Source organism: Vicia villosa, linkage group LG7 (genome assembly GCF_029867415.1).
Source record: "Vicia villosa cultivar HV-30 ecotype Madison, WI linkage group LG7, Vvil1.0, whole genome shotgun sequence".
NCBI classification, from domain to species: domain Eukaryota; kingdom Viridiplantae; phylum Streptophyta; class Magnoliopsida; order Fabales; family Fabaceae; genus Vicia; species Vicia villosa.
In genome coordinates this window covers 23,004,608-23,011,376 of record NC_081186.1, presented here as the reverse complement: position 1 = coordinate 23,011,376, position 6,769 = coordinate 23,004,608, and the positions used below count along the sequence as shown (strand labels likewise).

At 33.3% G+C, this 6,769-nt stretch overlaps 1 non-coding gene across 1 annotated transcript; it reads left to right on the top strand.

Moving 5' to 3' along the window:
• Positions 1 to 970: 970 nt before the first annotated feature.
• Positions 971 to 1,042, top strand: TRNAE-UUC (transfer RNA glutamic acid (anticodon UUC)). The gene has a single exon. It is a non-coding gene; the product is annotated as a tRNA-Glu (tRNA).
• The last annotated feature ends 5,727 nt before the right edge of the window (positions 1,043 to 6,769 follow it).

The window sequence follows — 6,769 nt, the reverse complement described above, 5'->3', positions numbered from 1 at the left end:
TCTCGTTGCTTCGGTCTGATGGTGTATCTACAAACAATCTGATGCTCATGTTAGTGACATATATTAGCGTGATATTTCTATGTTAGATTTACGTGTACTTTAAATAGACATGACAATCTGATGCTCATGTTAGTGACATATATTAACGTGATATTTCTATGTTAGATTTGCGTGTACTTTAAATAGACATGACCTTTAGCCTTTATAACATGTCTAAAAGGGCTTAAAGGCTTTAGAAGCTTCTTCCCACGACTCATGTCTCCCAAGAGAATTGTAAAGTGTTCAGACATTCAATGACATAAAAAGATCTAGTAGTATTGCCCTTTTATAATTTGAATATCCTTTTTCAACCGTCCATCATTTAAGCTCAAGTTATCGGAATCATAATGGATCGAATATCAATAAAGATCAAATCACTAGCTAATGTATAATATTTTAACGCAATGTTATTTTATTTAATTATTTTTAGCAAATATAATTTTTATTTATTAATTCCATTGTATGGATAGAAATATCCACATTTTTATGAGTTCTCAACTCAACCATTCTCCTAGAAATTAACCTCTTAATTTTTTTATTTTATTTTTCTTTCATCAAAATTGAAAACGTAAATGAATTTGAGTTTTAAATGGCTATATGAGTTGTGATTCAATGAAGAAAAAAATTAATCGCATGCACTTTCTAAACAGAATAAAATCCATACAACAAAATGTGAAGCGCAACGCATTTAATGAATAGAGATTGAGCTTTATAGTCCAATCTATAACAAAAAGTAAGTCATTAAAGAAATAGGCATGTGAGAGATGTATTCATGGAGATCAAATCTCACATATTCTTTTCATTTCCTACGTGCGATATATGTCAATTCTTATTAATTGGGTTATGATATGAATGAGTAGTTTGTGGGGTGACTGACAAGAAAGACTTTATTTCGTAGTATTATTCTTTGGTCGCAGTATCCGTACATGAATCCGATGTCGTCCAGCGGTTAGGATATCTGGCTTTCACCCAGGAGACCCGGGTTCGATTCCCGGCATCGGAATTTTTCATTTTTATTTTTCTTGGTATCAACAGAATACGCATACATTCTTATTTCCCAGCGAGCACTACTTACTTGGACAACAATTTGGTAAATATTAAAAAATATACTTTTAATATTTGAGATTACTTTTAAATTTTTTTTATCTATTGAAATATATTTTGTTTTTTATTAACTTATCAGAATAAAAAATTTCAATTATCAAAATTAATTTTTTTAATAAGATACTAAAAACAGCTTTATATGTAAACAGTTTTTTTTTTAAACTTGTAACAAGCAAATGAAAATTGTTTAATTTGTAACAAGTAATAGATTGCAAACACATCTCTTTTATAAAATAAAAATAATGTAGAAATAATATTTCTAGTTTTAAAAGAGGTATTTACTAATTTGCTCTTTTAACACGCGTCACATAATTGATTTTTCTCAAAATGTAAGTTTACCAAACCAATCACTAAATTTTTGCGGACCAATTTGTTTAAGTGATTTATTTAGATACATGTTATTCTCTTATGTCATTGTCATGATTCATCCTCGTTATTCAAAAGGCAAACATCATTTGAATTTTTTTTGTTTAGAATCAAGCGCAGATATTTCCACTTCTAGAGATGGTAAAGATGATTTGATCAATTTTAGATTTGGTAACCTTACATCCAGAATAATCAAAGGTTACATTGTTACCTTTGCCACATAATTGACTAATGTTTAGTAAATTATTCTTTAAACAATCAACTAAAAGAACCCTCCCAATCGTTTTTTTTTATGGGCAAGAACCCCCAATTGTTGGATTAGGGAACTTACCAAAGGTACCAGTACCAATGATTTTCCCTTGTTGTTGTCACCATAGGTGATAAAAACTCTTTTTCTAGGAGTGAGTGAAGAGAAAATGGATTTATCTCCAGTCATGTGCTTTGAATAACCGCTATCAAAATACTACTTAGCGTTTGATATTGTAGAGCACTCCTACACCAAAAAACTTAAGTCTTGGCTTTAGGCACCCAATTCATTTTAGATCCTTTAATGTTAGTTTGAAAAATATTCCCACTATATTTTTTATGAGGATCATTGATCAGTGTATTTTGATGCACATTATTCTATGTTTATACTTATACATTTCCTTGATTTTCTTGTCTTACTTTTGTATTTTATAATGTTTTTATATTTTAATTTATTTTTATTGTTATTTGATTTTCGTACTTATTTTCCAGCTTTAGCAGTCTCCACGGAAACGATCATAACTAGAGCTCCCGGAATCCGATCGATGCTTTCTAATAATCATCGGAAAGCTAAGAGAAAGAGCTACAATTCTCGTGTTGGAGTCGAAGTCAGATTCGGAACACATATTTTCCAGAATTGCGTTTGAAGTTGCAGCAATAGTTTTTTATTTAGTTTGGGTCATTTGTATTGGACTGGGTTATGTATTTGACCCAGTTGGGATGTAAACCGTTTGGTTCTCTCTAGTACCTAGGTTTGGCCGTACAATTGAAAGTCACGTTTTTACTATTCAGGAAATTATGAGGCAAGCTTGTACGAATTCCATGGAGAACTAATTCCTTTGAGACAATTTGTTGTATTCAGGTTCCGACCTTGAGGTTATTATAATTATAATTCAGTTCTATTCCTTTCAATATTAATCTATGCCTCTTGTTTGCTTAATTCGATTTGCATAGACTATATTGATTTAATTCGATTGGTTGTATGATCCTAACTATACTCACGTTATCGTTTGCTTAATTCGTTATCGTATTCGTTTAATTCATGTTTGCTTAATTCATGAAACTCAATCTCGTTTGCTTAATTCGGATAATAGGAACATACAACTTATACTATCAATTGCGCTTGTCAATGGATATTATGATCGAATAGGAATAGATAATCCGCTTAGGAGGTAGGAATTACAATAATCAATGATAGATAGGAACCGAATCAGCAAATTGTCGTTTTAGCTTATTTTATAATCACTTATTTTAATCACTTATTTGCTCTATTGTTCATAAATCGAAACTCAAACAAAACCCCCCAATCGATTTTGATTAGTTAGTAATAACTAAGAATCCTTGAGAGACGATATTCGAGTTAAATTGTCGTTGTACTACGTTTTTTAAAAACTACTCGTTTTGATACGCGCGCGACAGTGGATCTAATTGGCGCCGTTGCCGGGGATTCTTGTCGTTATTAACTTAGATTAGAGTCATAGGTTTAGTGTTCTCGCGTTTAGGCCGTAATTTCCTCACGATTTTGGCCAATCCGCGTTTAGAGTCGAAAAATTCGATTTTTGGAAAAATTGTGTTCGATTGTAAAACCTTTTTGCCCACTGGGAGCAGAAAAATCATGCGATCAATACTCCATTACTCTAGAAGAGTAAGGGAATTCAGCCCCAAATCTCCAAATTCGTCTTTTTTCTATTTTTTTATTTAATTTTTTTTACTGTTTTTGCTGTTTCGAAAAAATCCAAAAAAATTCCCAAAATTCTTATTTGTCTTAATTAGATTAAATTTTGTGTTTTTATATTTTTATGAATTTATTTTAATCTTTTTTCTTCTTTCTATTTGTTTCTGCCTGTTTGGGACATAGTTGGTATTTCTGTGTTTGTTGATAACATGGCTGAACAAAGAACTTTGAGACAGTTGGCTGCCCCTTATGCGAACTATAATGGTTTATGTATTGAGTATCCAACAGCTGATGCACCTTTTGAATTAAAATCTGGTTTGATACATTTGTTGCCTAGGTTTAATGGTTTTGCAGGTGAGGATCCACATAAGCATCTGAATGAATTTCAGGTTGTGTACTCTGCACCTTCCGAACCTTCACTAGAGGATATTTTCAAACAAATGGCTGCGAATAATCTCCAGTACCAACAACCAATAGATTCTACTCTTCAGACTTTGCAAACACAAATTGGACAACTTGCCACTTTGATGAATGTCATGCAGCAAGCTCAAGGATCAAACCAATAACCATTGGAAGAACAATCTATTCTTCAAATAGAGCTGCTTTCTGAAACTATTGATGATACTTGTACTGATTTATTTGCAGATGATTTTCCATCATTGTCTGATTTTGACGATGTTTACTCTTGTGATTTTGTACTAACACTAAAATTTGCTCTGTTTGTGCTGAAATTGAGGCTGCCTTGCAAAATGATATTGTTACTACATATGAGGTTGCAAATGAAGTTGTTCATGTAGATGAAGCTCTCGACATCCCGGCTGCCCGGAACAAACCATCCATTGAACAACCACCTTCCCGAGAGCTGAAACCAATTCTTGAAAATCTTAAATATTCTTATTTAGAGATGAATAAAAAGCTACCGGTTATAATTTCTTCTAACCTTGATTTTGATCAAGAAAATAAACTTTTACAGGTTTTGAAGAAGCATAAGAAGGAGATTGGGTGGCAGCCCCTACATCTTTTGATCTCTGATATTGTGGAAAAGAAGATCACGTGCCCATTTGACACTTTTACTTATCGAAGATTCTTCTTTGATCCTGGAATAAAGGGCGAAGGCAGTACTGAAAATTTCAAGTTCAATGGACATTACCCAAAGTTACTCCATGAGAGCCCCACTTTGGAAGAAGAAAATATAGAATATATCTCTTTGGGAAAGGCTGCTTATGTAATCACATATCCTCCTTGACTCCTCGGGTGTGTTCTTTCCTTTCTCTCACTCTTATTTTATATTTATGTTCTTTCATTGAGGACAATGTATATCTTAAGTGTGGGGGAGGGAATCATTTATTTGTTTTATTTTCTTTCAATTTTTTTTGTTTTTGTTTTGTTTTCAGTTCTTAAAAAAATGCATCGTTTTGAAAGTTTTAGGCTATAGACTGATTTGAGTCGAGTTTATGGAGACTTGAGAAAAATTTACAAGATCGGTATCGTTTTAACACCGTAAGTCTCCTGCATATGGAAATTGATTTGAATTTTTTATTATGTTTTAGCCTTAAAGTCTCATTCTCTGGCAGCTCTTGAGTAGTTTATTTCAGCAGTCGGCACCATCTCTCACACACTTTACGCAGGGAAGCCGATGAATATAAGTGAGCGTTCTGAAGAAAAAAAAGAAAAAAAAAGGGAATGCACCTTCTAAGTTTGATGACCCTCACCCGGTCACTTAACCCAACGGTTGTGGAACCTTCAAAAGAAAAAGTTGAAAATAAGACTCTTTGTTAGTTGGTTCAACGGTTTCTGGTGCTGAACTTGGTAGGGAGGATTACGGTTCGATCCCCCGCAACTACAATTGAGTAAACAAAGGGTTATGCCACGTAAGTACCAGAACCCCGTGCAGAAAAGGATCAGAGTCACTATCCGGTCGTCTTGCTATAAGTGTGTGGAGATAACGGGCTTAATGTGATTGCGCCTGAATGAAAAAGAGCAAAAAGGATGAGTAAGTTAGACTTTGATATAATAACATGATTCGAGTTGATTTGTGTATTCAGGAGGTTTATGACTGCATAATTGTGGATTAGTGCTCCTACGATATCCTTAGTGTGCAAGATTAGTACCTATCGATGCAAACTTAACCAAAGATGAGTTGTAGCCTAGGATGAGTAACTAATGATGTATTTGTGCTTTCTTTGTTTTGTTGTTCATTTTGCTCGGAGTGCAAAAGTTCAAGTGTGGGGGAATTTGATCAGTGTATTTTGATGCACATTATTCTATGTTTATACTTATACATTTCCTTGATTTTCTTGTCTTATTTTTGTATTTTATAATGTTTTTATATTTTAATTTATTTTTATTGTTATTTGATTTTCGTACTTATTTTCCAGCTTTAGCAGTCTCCACGGAAACGATCATAACTAGAGCTCCCGGAATCCGATCGACGCTTTCTAATAATCATCGGAAAGCTAAGAGAAAGAGCTACAATTCTCCTGTTGGAGTCGAAGTCAGATTCAGAATGCATATTTTCCAGAATTGCGTTTGAAGTTTCAGCAATAGTTTTTTATTTAGTTTGGGTCATTTGTATTGGAATGGGTTATGTATTTGACCCAGTTGGGATGTAAACCGTTTGGTTCTCTCTAGTACCTAGGTTTAGCCGTACAATTGAGAGTCACGTTTTTACTATTCAGGAAATTATGAGGCAAGCTTGTACGAATTCTATGGAGAACTAATTCCTTTGAGACAATTTGCTGTATTCAGGTTCCGACCTTGAGGTTATTATAATTATAATTCAGTTCTATTCCTTTCAATATTAATCTATGTCTCTTGTTTGCTTAATTCGATTTGCATAGACTATATTGATTTAATTCGATTGGTTGTATGATCCTAACTATAGTCACGTTATCGTTTGCTTAATTCGTTATCGTGTTCGTTTAATTCATGTTTGCTTAATTCATGAAACTTAATCTCGTTTGCTTAATTCGGATAATAGGAACATACAACTTATACTATCAATTGCGCTTATCAATGGATATTATGATCGAATAGGAATTGATAATCCGCTTATGAGGTAGGAATTACAATAATCAATGATAGATAGGAACCGAATCAGCAAATTGTCGTTTTAGCTTATTTTATAATCACTTATTTTAATCACTTATTTGCTCTATTGTTCATAAATCGAAACTCAAACAAAACCCCCCAATCGATTTTGATTAGTTAGTAATAACTAAGAATCCTTGAGAGACGATATTCGAGTTAAATTGTCGTTGTACTACGTTTTTGAAAAACTACTCGTTTTGATACGCGCGCGACAGTGGATCTAATTGGCGCCGTTGCCGGAGATTCTTG